This window comes from Bombus vosnesenskii, unplaced genomic scaffold, assembly GCF_011952255.1.
Source record: "Bombus vosnesenskii isolate JDL3184/JDL3185 unplaced genomic scaffold, Bvos_JDL3184-5_v1.1 scf7180000013295, whole genome shotgun sequence".
Lineage (NCBI taxonomy): Eukaryota > Metazoa > Arthropoda > Insecta > Hymenoptera > Apidae > Bombus > Bombus vosnesenskii.
Window position 1 is genome coordinate 3,808,102 of NW_022882946.1, and position 15,915 is coordinate 3,824,016.

The window sequence follows — 15,915 nt, forward strand, 5'->3', positions numbered from 1 at the left end:
GTGGTGAATCAGTTTTTGATCCTTTTCTGTGCTATAAATATTTCTATATACAATGGTTCACCAAGATATCCCAACATTTGCACATATCTTTTACGAATATATTGTGAAACATTTATATAACGTTTATATTTATAAAGTGAATAGCCTCGGTCTATTAACGGGGCGTTTTGATCCGATCGATTTTAATTTTGGCTCTGATGTTAATTAGAAACTGACGATTAGATCGTTAAAAAATTATCAATTAAAACGTATATAGATTTAGATTACGCGCTAGGATTTATCATATCTACCGTGTTTGTTTTTAGTAGCTTTTTTCAGTATAGGAAAGATTGGACTACAGAATAATTACTATGGTAGTTGCAAAGTAGCGTAATATCTTTTTCAATAATTACTAAACTATATTTAGCCTCTATTCTTATATGTTAAACAATTCTGCGCGAAAGTTGATCGAATCTAATTACATATAACATTAACATACTGTCACAAATATTGTTTGTTTATTCTATCATCATTTCTATCGATACATGTTAAAATGTTAGGAAAACGTTCATTTTAAAAATGTAATATACCAAAACCAATCTATCAATTGTAAGATATATTGTCCTAATCGGCGTATCAAGCACCAATCACCTTTGCTTGGCTACGACGATTATGTAAAGCTATATGACATAAGTGTGTATACTACGTGTATTACTTGTATTTTATGGGACATCCTAATATATTTTATCGGGTGATAATTTGTCAACGAGAAAGTTTCGAAACTTGAACTTTTTCGTGCGTCAAGCCGATATCAACGTGCTCGTATGGAACACCTATTCCTGTTTCCCGTAAACAGCGTTTAAACAGTTTTTAACGAGCAATCTGTGCATTCGCGTGCATCCGTACCATTAGGGAGGCCCGTGCATTGCCCCTTCTTTTAGCGTATAGCTCAATAAATTTGGAAAGATGTTAATATATTTCTTCTCGAGCGTAAATCTCTGGCGCAACGCTGCGTTTAAACTGTTTTAAGTAATTATATCTACCTTTCTCTCGCGTTTTATGTCACTTTAATTCACGCTTCATTTTTTGAATACCACCTTTTTTCTTCTTTTCTCGTTCGCTTACTGTTTATTACAATTTTTTACGATAATATGATATAAGGATCGAAACATGTGAGTAATGCGACATCGCACAGCCAAGTATTTGCTTTGTAAAAAGTTGGCCGAGATTGAAATTTTCAAACTCATTTCGAAATAAAAAGGAAAATATTTTTCCCCGTAATATTATTGCAGTGGAACGACACGATGACTTTGGACCTTTTATTCGAAGGTTGCTTTTTCTCCAACGTACAATGGTAAATTTTTCTATCGTGTCCATTTAATATATTTATGTGAACGTTACGATAATGTTTCGACTTCGGTTTCTTACGTAACTGTTACGTCAAAGATGAACAAAATATGGTCTAGGTCATGTTCGTCGAAGAACTTGCTATAATCGAAAAGTAAAAAGCTAGAAGCAATAAACAAATAAAGAAACAATAGGTAAATAAATATATATATATTGTGCGCTGGTAGTTAACTTTCACAAAAACGTTCTGTATGAAACATTTTGAAATTCATAAAAATGAAGCATATGGTATATACATAAAATCAATCGTATCAATTTATTTAATTTCAGAAGAAGTTGGTATATAAATTTCCCAAAATGTGATTCACGTTTTTTGCGAATTGTCCGCTTTGTATTCCCTCGCAATAGCATTTTCCTACCGTTATATGCACAACTGAAACAGCCGATGGAATATAAATGAGGTTCGATGGTGATCGCGTGGCAAACGACGTACGATTGGTACACGAAATTCTTCGGACGTCGAAATTCTTTAAGAAACGCCTTTACCACTATGCTCGTAAGTGTGAGTGTTCTTACATAATGTCTTATGTACTCCTGCGGCACGATCGAATCGAATGGTCTACTACGGAATGGAATGGAGTGGAATGGAATCGGTTGGAATGGGGCCACACACTCTCGACTGTAAGCTACTCGATCAGCCGTGTCGCTAGGAAAGGACTCGTAACTCGTAAATGTCCCTAAAGAAGGAAAAGAAAAAAAAAAAAAAAAAGAGAAAGAAAATTGACGAGAAAAAATCTCGTCTCACAGTCATTTGGCGAACAGTATAATTTGGTTATTTGAAGTGGCTGGAATGTCGACCTCGTTCAGTTTCTTGTATTCGCAATTTACGCGTTATTAAACGTCGGATAATAATTTTGAATGATTTATGCGAACGTCTCTGTTAATTAGAACTTGCCAACGTGTAATTTCCTCTTTGCGAATAACAAACAAAATACCGTGCTAATTTCTGAATGAACAGAAAATTTACTCTCGCTGGATTTTTACATGCGACAAGAACACACAACAAAATTCGATATAGTTCGTTCTCGTACGTTTACGTACGTTTCCAGTTCCTTTCGATTCTTCGATCTTATGTCTTCCTTTTAGTTATCCTCTACTTTTCTATTCTTTAATTTTCGATGGTCTATTTGGTCGATCGTCTAATCAACGCAAACGTTATGAACACATAGAGATAAACTCGTTTCCTTTACCGTTACTATCCTATCCATTTGGTCACTCGTTCTAGGTGACTTTATCTATAGTTTCTCTGATTAGTTTTTCACATGGAATTATCCCTCGCCGGTTGTATCGCCGTTTACAAGACACCCTGTACGCGTCTCGAAGATAATTAACAATCAGATAAATTGTCTCTACCCGTCGCACAACCAGTGCACGCTTTATCGGTTACGAGCGTAGCACGATTTTTCAAAGCTTTATTCAGGCAGTCGTCTCTGAAAGAATTGAATGAAAAGAGGAGTTATCACAGCCCTGAAACAGGTAGGACGCGCGGCTGTTGCTTACAAATAGAGAAAGAAGGAAACGTACGCGCGCTTGTTACGTCGCGATGATAAATCAGCGTTTCCTGCGTTACGGTGCATCGCGGCCAAAGGGATGGTAGCAACAAACGGCTGTGTACGCGTCGAAAGTATGGTCATTCGGTTCGCGTGACACGATGAATCGTATGCACTGTGCACGGAGGCCTACTTGAATCTACAATCTACGATGACAGTAAACGTCGCGCCGCGCCGTTACGAGCAGATCGGGGCGGACTCGCGCGAGTGAAACGCCGCCGCTAAATCCGTGTGTATCGAGGACGCTGACTTAGTTATGTATATACGTGAACTTAATCACATAGGTCTGGATGAAAATAGGTTTAAACAAGAGACATACGCGCGCGCGATATGTATTCAAATTGTGAAAGACAGGAGGGTGGTAGATGGTGAAATGGCGATTTTTAGATTTTTTGACAATACACGTGGTCGTTGAACCGAAGATTGGGATTAGGTAAGATACGCAGTTGCATGTTGTATTAAATTAATTCACGTGATAAAACGCGACTTGACACGTTCAACGTGGGAGGATTTCTACGACTCCTACGTTTTGTATTGAAAAAAAAAAAAGAATGGAAACAACTTTATTTCACTGGGTTTCCTTAAAAAAGAAAAATAGCTAGAACACACGTCAGATTATCGAGAAATATTAAAAAAGATAATAATAATGTCGATACATATGCATATCGATGTCGTCATTGAAGACTTTTATCCTCGATACGTGTATCGACTTCGCAGTGAACGTGTTAATTGAATTACGTATGGCCTAAGAGACAACGTATCTGTAGTGATGATAAAAATACGAACATCCGCAATTAAGGGTTATCTATCGTGCATACATTTATACGATCACGAAAAATATAGAGTAATTCTTAATTAACTGCATTAATCTCTAGAGGATTTGATTTGAATGAATTTATTTATCTAACGCGATGCAAAACATGATTATTAATCTGGTGTTTATTATAACATTTTTTTCTACTTCTTTCGTTTTTGTTAACAGTTAGCAGAATAAATATCCCGATCCTTTACAATTACGATTATAATTACTACCTATCTAAAAGGATAAAAAGGATGTAAAAAAGTAAAGTAAAGTAGCAAATGTAATATAAATATAGTGTGACGAAGGTATGATAATCGATTCTTGTTTACCTCAGGAGAATACCAGTGTTCTTTAAGTGTGGTTAACAAATTTAAAGATGAAACAGGTCGCGAAAATATTCGTATATGTAACATACGTACGTACGAAGTCACGAAGTACATTAGACGAGAAACATTAGCAGTCGTCACGTGCCTCGCGAAACGTTGAGCGAACTCCTCGCTCTGTCAACGGATACGCGGCTTAAAGTTCAGCGTGCGTCGTTGTGGTATCCAACAAATTGACGGACAAAATGAAGCGTACGTTTGACGCTGATTTATCGTGCCATTGTGCAAACGTCGAACGCGTCGAACGTTACATGACGTCGTAACTTATTCTATCGAAGCGAATGAACGCGTCTAAGGCGTGTGCGCGTTGATCCTTGATCCTTGAATCGCGTACGGGGTGAAGCGCAAAAAATACCACGAGGAAGATTATAAATCGGACGGGCCGACTGGAAAAAGTAAATGGACCGAGTGAAACATAAAGGGAAACAGGCGAGAGAGTAAGCAAGCGCGCGTGTGTTTGATGAGTTCATCCTGTGTGCTTTTCTCTACCGATGCGGAGCGCTGCATTTTCTTTGACGCGTACAATAGGGACGCGACGAATCTTATCGGACTAGTGGTTTACAGTCGTGGTTTTTGAGAAACAAATTTATTAGTCGACGAATAATCGAGAGTATCGTCAATGTGTATATTCTATGTTCTTCTGTAACTTGTTAAGAAAATCGTTCTATCGATTATGAGTAACGGAAACACATTTTTTTATGATTTTGCGAAGAAGACGCGATACGCTAATAATAAGATACGAGGAAGCAGTTTTGTCAAAAATAGATATATTTATCCTTCGGTTAATCGATAGCTTATTAAAATACAACGTCGTTTATACGTAACATTAAGAGTTAAAAAAAAATTAAGGCCATCAAAAATTACGAGGAAGTTGGTCATTAAGAATCTTTTATTTGGTACAATGTCCAAGAAATGGATTTATTTGTCTAAAGTGATGTAATTGATTTCAATCTTTTACTTATCGTCATATTTCTCGAGAAATGGAACGATGTTCTACTAGATTATCGGTCGAACATCGACGATGAATAGGATCAAACTTAAGGATTAGATTAGTCCTTGAACCCCTCGTTTGTTATAACTTCCTGAACGATCGATAGGTACAAACATTCGTGTATTTATCTTTCTGGTGTGTGTAAACAGATCTCTCGTACTGTTTTTCAATATTTACAACCGAATATGCTTTTGTATGAAAGAAATACAGAAAAAATATACTTTTAGAGGTATAACCTGTCCTAAAAGTATCGTTAACGCCTTTTTATTCACGAATCAGATACTTTATGAACTGGTTTTTACCTGCAACTTTTTTTTACCCTGAAATATCTCATCTGCTAATGAAAAGAAAGGCGAGATATCTCATCCAAAGCGTCGCACGAACACGAAACGCTTCGTTCGGTTCACGCTTATTCAATAACACCGCAACATATTTCATCCATAGAATAAAGACGAAAGATACGCGAATGTCACTCGTCGTATCTTCAGCTTCCTGCGATAAGTCATCCCTGCGCATTAGAAGCAACGCTACGTGCCACGCGACGTCTTTAGCTTCGTATTAATTTTTAATTCGAACCCGACAGTTCCAAGATGAATAGGTATATAAGTAGCGAAATAATTTCATTGGCGTACACGTTAAACGATAGATACAGGCGACGCGAAACTGCATGTAGCTACTAAATACGCGGATGTGGATGGTAATTAATCGGAGAGAAACGTGGACGTTTTCATTTTCTTTCGCAGGACGGTGAAACGCGATCGGGAACGTATTTCTTCGTTCGGCTTGCAATTTGCGATTTCAAATTCTTCGACATAGCGTTTTAGCTGGAGATATTATAAATAGGTATCGGTAAACGCGTATTTCGAATTACGTCATAGGATCGAGTGGAAAAAAGAAGGAAGCGTGGAGAGTCGCCGTAGGTGATTGTCGCGCGTCGTGTCGCCTCCAACACGAGAGAAATTGCGTAATCGACGAGTTTTCATCCTCGTGCGTTTAACATTTCAACGCGTACGCAATAATAGCAATTTACCGATACGCGTTTCTTTTAATTCGATCAAATTATATCGGGAATGTGGTATTTAAACTCGCGACCTCCTATCCTCGGACGCCATACTGATCAATTCCATGAATTTAAAAAGTAGAGAAAGGCGGTGATATTAATCGCAAGGCGATACAAACGTTACTTTCTTTAATTTATCTTTGAATTTGCTGTTATTTATGATTTTTGTGTTGAACAAATTTACAAAATTTACAGAAGTTATCTATAGTCTGAGACGTTAAACACGTGTACTTGTGCAATTAAATTGACAAATTCACTGAAATTTGGCTTCCGAGATGCTCAATTTAACCCGCCGATCTGATCTTTTTCCGTTCCGTTTGTACTCTTCTTTCTCGTAAAGATTGACGGTATCGAAGAAAGGACATAGGAATGAGTCCAATTAAAAAGTTCGTTTGGTTGTTTATTGGTTAAGATTTCTCTGCTCTTGTTAATTTTAACTATATCATTATGAATTCTGATGATTTGCTCGAGTGGAATATCCTCAATCCACTCTCGCTCATTTACCTCGTACATTTTACGAGTTTAAAGTGGCGAAACTTTTTATTCTAATTAATTCAGAAGCGTTTAATTAATATTTTAAAAACACGTTTTTCGTACCTTTAACAACGTTTAAAGCGACAGATAACGAGTCCAAATATTATTCCTCTTTACTACTTTCTTATTTTTAATGATATATATGCATATTTCTTAAATTATTTTTTAAATCTCAATCTCTAGAGTTCAAAGACGTATACGAGGCATTTTTGTAATCATTTTATAATTACAACATTAGTATCCTTTGAGCAGCGGCAGCAGGTTTGACCAGTTCGACTATCTAGAACTCATCACACTTTCATTCTCTTCTCTCTCTTTTTCTTTTTTTTTTTTTTTTATGTCCCTCTCCCTTCTGTACGTCTGGCAGCAGCGACTTAAGCTGCAGAAAATCGTCGAAATAGTCGATTAAGCTTTCAGACAACGAAGAAGGGTTTTCGAAGGAAGGTTAAGGTATCCCGCAGGAGTGGGAGATGAAAGGGTTGCGTAGCGCGGAAGCTCGCCATTATATTCGCATTATAATCCCATCAGTGGACTCTTCTGCCTAACTGGACAGCTACGAATAATACGACGTACTTAAATACACGCCTCTACTTTCCATTCCATATCTATTCGAAGGTCCTCAGCTTTCTACGCTGGGTCATCTATCCTTTTCGATCTTCGTTATTAATCTCGTTATTCGTTATTAAACGAAATTTCACAGTCTCTCTGCAGCCGCGATACATGCGATGAATTTAATTTTACGAAAATGATGTTCAATGGCAACATTCAATGATAACATTTCGGGATACCATTGTCTACAATAAATAACGTATATTTATATATTCCATTTAATCTCTGTTTTTATCATATTCGATAGAGCACTAATTTTCTTTTCCAATAAAATGTAAATTTATATTTGATATATGGTTATGAATTCCGAAAATTTTAAAAGACTGCAGAATTCTATTATAGATGGAAATGCTACTGCAATAGGAAAATACTTCCAATAAGAATAGTCGTAATAATCATAATAATTGATATTAGGAGATATCGATTTCTTATTCCCGCATATAGTGAGACACCAGAAAATATAAAGGAAAGGAAATATAAAAAAGAAGGAGTAAAAAAAAAATAGAAGCAATCGAAATTAACTTATCTTTTAGCTTTTAATCATAAAATACATCTTGCATTCGCTATTCATTAATACTAATACCAAAAGGGGTATTGGTGGTTAGATGTGTATATCCTTTCCAGACTTCAATCGTCGTTTTTGTAACAATTTAATATTTTTTACAAGAATCTAAGCTTTTATTAGCCCTACTATTTTCCTCGGTGCTTCTTCTTTATATCCTTCCAGACGTCTTCTCCTCAAACCTTAGAATACCTTATTCACGTAAAGCGTGGAATACACAAAATTTAGAAAAATTAATATACATATATCTAAAATCAAATATTTATGGACCATTTATATTTTAATAATATCTATTACAATAAAATAATCATGTCGGGTCATACGAACGAGAACAGCAGGGTTAACTTAAACAAGTAGTAGAAGGCGAATCTACGTATCAGATAACGATACTTTGTGAAAGGTTTTCACGTATGTACATACGTATATTTCATAAAATATGCTAGTTTGAAGCTTAAAGCGGTCGTATAACGATTGCGTGCAGGCGAGCGTGTCCGCGTTAAAGCCCCAACCGGCATCGAAATTCCACGCCATTTATCTGATCTGAAATCATAGGCAATCAGGAGTAAAATAGCGGAGGGCCCGCTTAACCTTCCGTTTCTCTTGTCATCGTGACTCTGTCGGTGCGCGAGAACGCGACGCGACGTGGCCGGCAAAGTGGTGAAAGCCACGACGGTGATAACCTACTCCAGTGCGGCTGCCCAGTTGCAGGTTGCAGCTGCCTGCTCGCAAAACGCGGAATCCCAGTTACGCGTTCTCGTACGGAGGAAGAACGCTGCCTGAGACTGTGTAGAATGCTCTTGTGCAGATAGCAGCGTGTGCGCGTGGTGGTTTACTTCCGCTCGAGGCACGCGGTTCATCCGACCACAAACATACATACATTACGTACACGAACATACAACGTGGTCAGTAAGAGAGGAAGAAGGATAAAGGAAGAAGAAGAAGAAGACGAAGAAGAAGAAGAGTACGAGACGAAGAAAGAGATAGAAGGATTGGAAGAACAGAAGGAAGAGGTGGAGTGACGAACGAAAAGGACGAATAATATAGAGCAAGAGATAAAGAAGAAATTAACGATTGAACGCGAGGGAGAGTATGTAGAAAATTAGATAGAGAAGCTGGAATGAAACGAACGAGGAGATAAAGGAATGGAATGGTAAAGGACGATTATGACCAAGAGAAAGTAGCAGATGAAAGAGAAAAGAGGAGAGAAAGAGAAGAACGATGCAGACACAACTCCGCGCAACTACCCCACCTTTGGTTGCTTCACTGACTGTTTCCTTCTCTTTTTCTGTGTTACGTCTCCCTCGTTCGTCTTTCTTCGTTTTCGTTTTCCTCTCTATCTCGCGCGTAGTCCGTTCTTCTTCTTTCTTCGACTCAGAAAAAGCCCGCTCTCGGCATCTCTGTCCCTCTCCTGTTCTGTTCGGCCAATTCCTCGTATTATACCAGGTTGCGGCGTGGAATGCGGCGTCCTTCGTTCGCTTCGAGCAGCGTCCAACCGATGAGCCCCTAGCGTTATCCTTCGCCGGTCCTTCGCATGCGCTCCTTAGGGCTTGGTAAAATTAACCTGGAATACTCGGCCGAGACGCCCGCCTCGCTCTCTTCTCTCTCTTTCTTCCTCCCTGCCTCAGATTCGTTAAACTCACTCACGCGGCTCTCACCAATACGACCGACATGCCATTCCGCACGTGTGTACTTCCCCGTATATGCAAGCTGCGTATGCGCGCATACAGGCGCATGCGCAGCAGCCGCGTAACAGAATCACGGCGCGGCGCGGCGCGGTGTACGGAAACGGCGATCGGCGTACTTACTTGGCGCTGGGTTTCTCGGGGTTATTGACGATGAAATTAAGGCGATTTGTCGAAGTAGAGCGGTTTTATTGGGAGTTCGTGCTCCTTTCGGATTGCGGATAGTAGAGAAACGGGCGCGAGTGCACCGCGCATGTGCATTGTGCATACACATGGTGGAGTTCGTCTTGATGCACACCGGCGCGGTGTGTCGATACACCACGGCAATTTATTTTCTACACACACACGTGGTGTCTGCAGAGGCTGCTTTATATACCCAGGGTAACCTGTATATACCGCCACTGCCTGCCATTATTCTCAATAATTCTCGACGGTTAATGACAGTCTGCGGAATATTTTTTTGCATGCGCGAAGGCCCGGCGTGCCGCAGACCGCGCGAAAAATTGTCGTTTTCTTCGTCAGGGATATTATTGCGGTGAAATTCAATGTTGCGGAAAGCAACATGCAATCTCTTCGCGTAAACGTGTCTCAGTTCGTAGCGATCCGAACTATCTTGCTGCGTCCATCTTATCTGAATGCGAGTATCCTTTTTATTCTTACATTTTTGTTGGTCTTTTTGTGTGCGTGTACGCGCGCGCGCGCGTATGGACGCGCTCGCGCGCTTTTACGTTCGATTCTTGGTATCTGGCGCGGAATCGAGCCTCTCACTCAGGTAGAATACTATAATTTAAAGGCTTATTTGTGTTGTTGCAGGTGCACCTGTGTGAAGCCGGAGGCGGAGGATTCGGAGAACGGGAGAATCTAGGTAAGATTGCTTTGTAGAATTTCAAGGGTAAGAATGTGGCTTCAAACGTATCTGAATCACGTTCTCGGCCACGTTCGAATTGATTGATTATTATTTTAATGCGAAAAACACGAATCTCCGGTTGAGATGATTTGTTATCGAATTGGTGAAAGTTATTGGTTCTCGGTAATAAGTAGGCAACGGTTTTGCTCCGAAGAATATTGTGAATATTTTCTTGCGTTTAAAATAATAGCAAAGTAATCTTTGCTCACCGTTTTTTTAGCTGCATATATAAAAGGTTGGTATATGTATTTACGAAGATTGAGCGGAAACTGATGTTCAAAGTGTTAATACACTCGAGCGCACTGTGCATAGAAATTGGGAATTATCATATATTATAATTTATTGATTTAAATTATTATGGTATTTAGCAGAGTCTATATTCTATTTTTGACTATTTCTAAATAGAAATTTCAGGAAAAGTATTCGCTTCTTCTCTTCTCGCTTAAAACTAAATGCCATTCACTTTGTTAGATTATTTATCATTGACATTAACATGTTAATTATTATCTGGATAAAATGTTATACACGATGATCTGAAAAAATCAAATAATTTAGGAACATATGGAGAGCTGAGAATCATAGTGGTGTATGTCATCATCGTGTTCTGTTATAAAAAGTTGATTTATGTGGCACTTTGGAAAAGAGTTCCACGCGAATTGGAATTTATTTAATTGAACTTCAACGATACCAATATATCGTTTCGATACGGAAATGAAATAATGCATCGGCGTACAATGAGAGATATCGTCTTAATCTCATTGTTAATGAAAGGGTCGCGTTCGGGCGTGTAAAACGATTGGCGTAAACTTTCAAAAGCTATCAGCGTGTTACGCGTATTTAGTTTTTCTCGGGTCGCATCCACGATCGCTTCATCTCTTTCAAATACCCGCTGCCTATGTAATGATCCGACAAGCGAGGCGACGCTGGGCACCACGCGTCAATCATTCTTTAATGATACATACTTACTTGTCTATCTTTATCAAAGCACCGAACGAGTTAATACCGTTCGAATGAAGAGACGAGAAAACGTATCCGATTCTTCGCGCGTTTAACCAGAGTTACATCACGTATGGCCGTACATACGGATAGCGCATTTATTTTCAGACGAACAGGTTTTATCTTTATCGTGAATGTTGCATCGACCAGGTGAATAATTGAAATGTATGAATCATATCCGTTCGTTCGAATTCAGATCAACGAACCGGTGTGGATCGTCGATGGGGAAAATTGTACGGACGAAGACATTTCTTGCTTTCGCGTGATCGTTCCGTACGGCTTGATCGATGGTATCTGTAAGAAGATAAGGGTACAAGAATATGGCAGTCAAGTTCTACCGATGTTAAACGGCTGGTTTCGCGTGGCCGATCGTTTTGTTTCTTTGTTTCCATCCAGTACGTACGATGTAAAGTTTAGGTTTCAATTGCCGGAGCCGCAATCTGTGTGCACTGTGCACGCATAGTTGTATGCACGAGACGTGCATGCATCCTGGATGCCTCGTTAATTCCACGTATACAAAGTGCAGGTGCGTACAAAGTCGAGAAACTGATACTTATGCAATTAACAGATACCTCCTGAAAACGAAGAACTGAGAAAGTCAATCACGAATCCCTCGAGTCGTTTCGTTTCGTTTCGTTTCGTTTTCTTCGAGTATTCGAGGATGAAGAATCGTTTTCACAGGAAGACCCAGAAATATGAGTTATGCGCTCTTTTTACCTGTTTGTTAATTGCGTACGCGACGTGTAGTTTCTCAGGTGGGTTCGAAAGTAATTTCTTCTTTTTTTTTCCCTTGTTTATCTTCTTCTTTTCTATAACGTTGCACGTTGAACTTTAGCGTTTCGCTGCTATAATCATTATCATTGATTGAATCTCGCATTAGGGATAACTATGGGAACCATATTCTATTCACTGGTCTGCATATTCATGAATTTTCCATAATACTGCTCGCTCTGTGTAGCAATTACAGCGGGTTGATTTATTTTCTTACTTCATTGTTAAGGTAATACGTATCGCGTAATAAGCACGATCGTTAAGTGTTTAATAATCGTCGTTAGTGGTATGTATTGATCTCCCTGATGATATTTGGCTCGCTGATTTTTAACTTAAGTATCGGTAATAAATCGAGTTAATTATTAAATTCGTCGTATTCGAGCAGACTGATCGGACGAACATGCTTTGATTTTCTAACTTCGAATTTTACAACGAAACGAAGGTTTGTGGAGACCAACTGCGTTCAACCACACCTACCAACCTCTGTATTGGCATAAAGATCGACTCAGGATCTGGGATGCTAAACGAAACGAAAAGCGGATAACTTGAGTCGATCCCGAACGGGGATGCAGTTACTTTCCACAAGTCACATTACAACATAAAACTAAAGAAATCACATTGATATCTCTGAAAATGTAATTCATAAAAAACTGATAATTTTTATTAACTCACCCTGTATACCAAAGAACAAGTCGAAAATATAGAATAAAACTTTTCCATATGATGCTTTATTTTCGACAAAGTGGAGTTTGAAATTTTGACAAGTATATTTGGCCAATTCCGGATTGGATAGGAGTAAATAATCGGCAAAGTTAGGGGAAATTATTCTACATACGAAAATGTACAATAAAAGCCGTTGACGAGGTGCTCTATTTGAATGTAAATGGCAAAATTTTATTTTAGCGCGTAGACCACCTCCTATACGGAATACACTGTATACATATACAGGGTGGTTGGTAACTGGTGGTACAAGCGGAAAGGGGGTGATTCTACGCGAAAAAAGAAGTCGAAAATATAGAATAAAATTTTTTTTTAATTTTTTTAAAAACCTACAGTGAGATCCGTTATAACGAGACGTGATAAAGTGCGCGCGTACCGAGCGAAAATTCAAAGTCGATTTTCTCGAAAACAAACGAAAAATTTTTATTCTATATTTTCGATTTCTTTTTTCGCATAGAATCAGCCCCGTTTCCGCTTGTACCACCAGTTACCAACCACCCTGTATATGTACGAATGTATGTATGTATGCGTGTACGCATATATGCACGCTAGAGGTTATCTCGTCCTCGGCGAAAAATATTGTTTAGCATAAATTTCGCAAGGAATGGTGTGCATCTTTGGACTCGGTACGTTTTTACAAAAGAGAATACATTGGTAAGGCGCGTGCGCGCGCTTATTTACACAAATCTCGTGTGTTTCTCAGCACGCGCGTGTGTGAATGAGCGAGTATAATGTTTATTATAATGGTGTTATGTACATTATACCACGTTGCTCGTTAGGCACGTATGCACGGTATGAGGAAACGGAACGGTTGTACGCCGCGCCGTAGAAACTATGTACAGCTCCGGCGAGGTCGAAAAAATGCCCGGTGGCTATCTGCAGCGTTTACCCCATACCTATGGGGGATTTCTGTACAATGTGGTTGCTGGCGTCGCGGCGGCCAGTGTTCACCGATACGACCAGAGGATACCGGTATAATTAAGAAATTTATCTCGCCGGTTGGAAATAAGAAGGCGACTGTGTAACTCGCGCCTTCATTGCAATTAACATCTGACGATTTTAGTTGTTTTTACAGCGAAAAGGACGGCGTACGAACGAATTAGTCAAGTTCGAGTATATCTGACAAATTTTCAAACTCGATTTTCTTGAAATAGACGCCTTTCGATTGAACAAAATGTATTTTATATTTTCGACTTGTTTTTTCAAGTAGAATCACCCTCTCCGCGTTATCGATACCGAAACACGCTGTATCTGACGACATGAGAAAAGCAAAAAGAAATATCTCGACGATAAAAATTAATTATTCTGGAAATCGTTAATTCCAAATTGGTCAAAGGGTTGATCTATTCTCTTCTCGTTGCCGTAACACGTCGTTGCTTTTTCTTAATAACGGCAGTCTTTTGTTTCTGTTCGATGTATCCGGCACATTAAAGACCAAATTGAAATAATTAAAACGCGCTAGTTGGCCGATGGTTAAAAGTAATAATAATTAAAATGAAACGGTAGTGCGCGAAGAGGAACGTAATATGTACGGAGCGCGAATTCGCGTGTAATCCATCATTCTTGCATTCCGTATTCCACGTAGACGGCGTACGTGCTGAGGGAAAGACTCGTTTCGTCGGAGGAATGCGCGGCATTATAATGAGAACGCGGCAAGACGGCGATGCAACTCCGCGACTCGATTATTTCGTTTAATTACAGGGAACATTAGACAAGTCACATCCGTGGCGTTACATGCTCCTCTGAGTTCTGAAAAAAGTATCCCGGCTCTATTGTACGCCCGTTGCAATAACCACATAATTATTTATATCTCCCATAATTATTCGAACTTGCATTCAATGGAGACTTTGTATTATACTCTGATTGTGTTATAAAAGTAAATAAATGGTCTCGTGCTATCGTTAGCACGCGTGACTGTTACATTCTAATCGATACTATTTTTATCATATGTCGATTATAATTTTTCGTATCTTACATGTAAATTGTGAAAGCATTGTTCGTAGACATCTGAATATTACTGATATCAACGAATTGAAAGTTACAGGTTGTAGATTACGTAGATTAATAAATGTATTTATTAATAGTAGAAATTTGCGATTTTACATAATTTGTAGAATTTCGCTAGTAATATAAATTTAATTGCGAAAAAGAGGTTCAGATTACTTTGGCACTCGCGCTGCTGTACATATCTGCTTTGTCATCGCATCCTGTATAATGATTCTTTTAAAAATACTTGGCAGCCGGAAACATATATTTTAATGTGAAGTAATCGAAGAAGGAAATAAGCCTTTTTTTTATATAAGTAAATGATAAATCTACACAATTCTTTTTTTGCGAGAAACAAGTAATATCATTAGGTTGTTCGAAAAGTGTCTTCCTTTTACAGACACGTCTTTTACAACGACGCATCTTTACACAAACATGAAACCTAATCTGTCGAACGTTGTGATTTTTATTTTGATAGAACAAAATGGATCATACGTAATTCGATAAAATAATATAAAACGAAAAATATTGTGCATCCATTATTTCCTTGTAAAACGGAAGAAACTTTTCGGACGACTTAATAGCTTAGTTACTGTGTTACTGTAACGTTAACTAACGTTAGCGTTATTAATACCTTTCAAATATTCAAAAATATCAAAAACACACACTCAATTTCAAAATTAGTCGACAATGTATCGAATCTAAAAATTACTTATCCATAAAAATTAGTGAAACTCTCCATGTTCCTCAGCTATTGTCTTCGTCTAGCCGTTCCGAGTGTAAATTTCAGACATAAATACCGATAGTGTTGGTATATTACGTGTACCTCTGTAATTTCGTTTCTTGGTAGTGTCTTCAAACTCCCGTTGTTTCTACCTTAATCTCTGTCAGACTAGTCTATTACACGAGGTTCGTTCGAATCAGAGAGAACAAAAGGAGGAAAAACTAACTGGATTCTCTACGAGCCCAATTAGTG

At 38.6% G+C, this 15,915-nt stretch overlaps 1 protein-coding gene across 1 annotated transcript in view; it reads left to right on the top strand.

Annotated features, from left to right (window-relative positions):
- Positions 1 to 15,915, top strand: part of LOC117233473 (protein expanded-like) — a 122,684-nt gene that overhangs the window by 24,374 nt on the left and 82,395 nt on the right. The window contains 1 exon segment of the mRNA XM_033493823.1: positions 10,373 to 10,424. The gene's annotated coding sequence lies outside the window, so the exon portion shown is untranslated.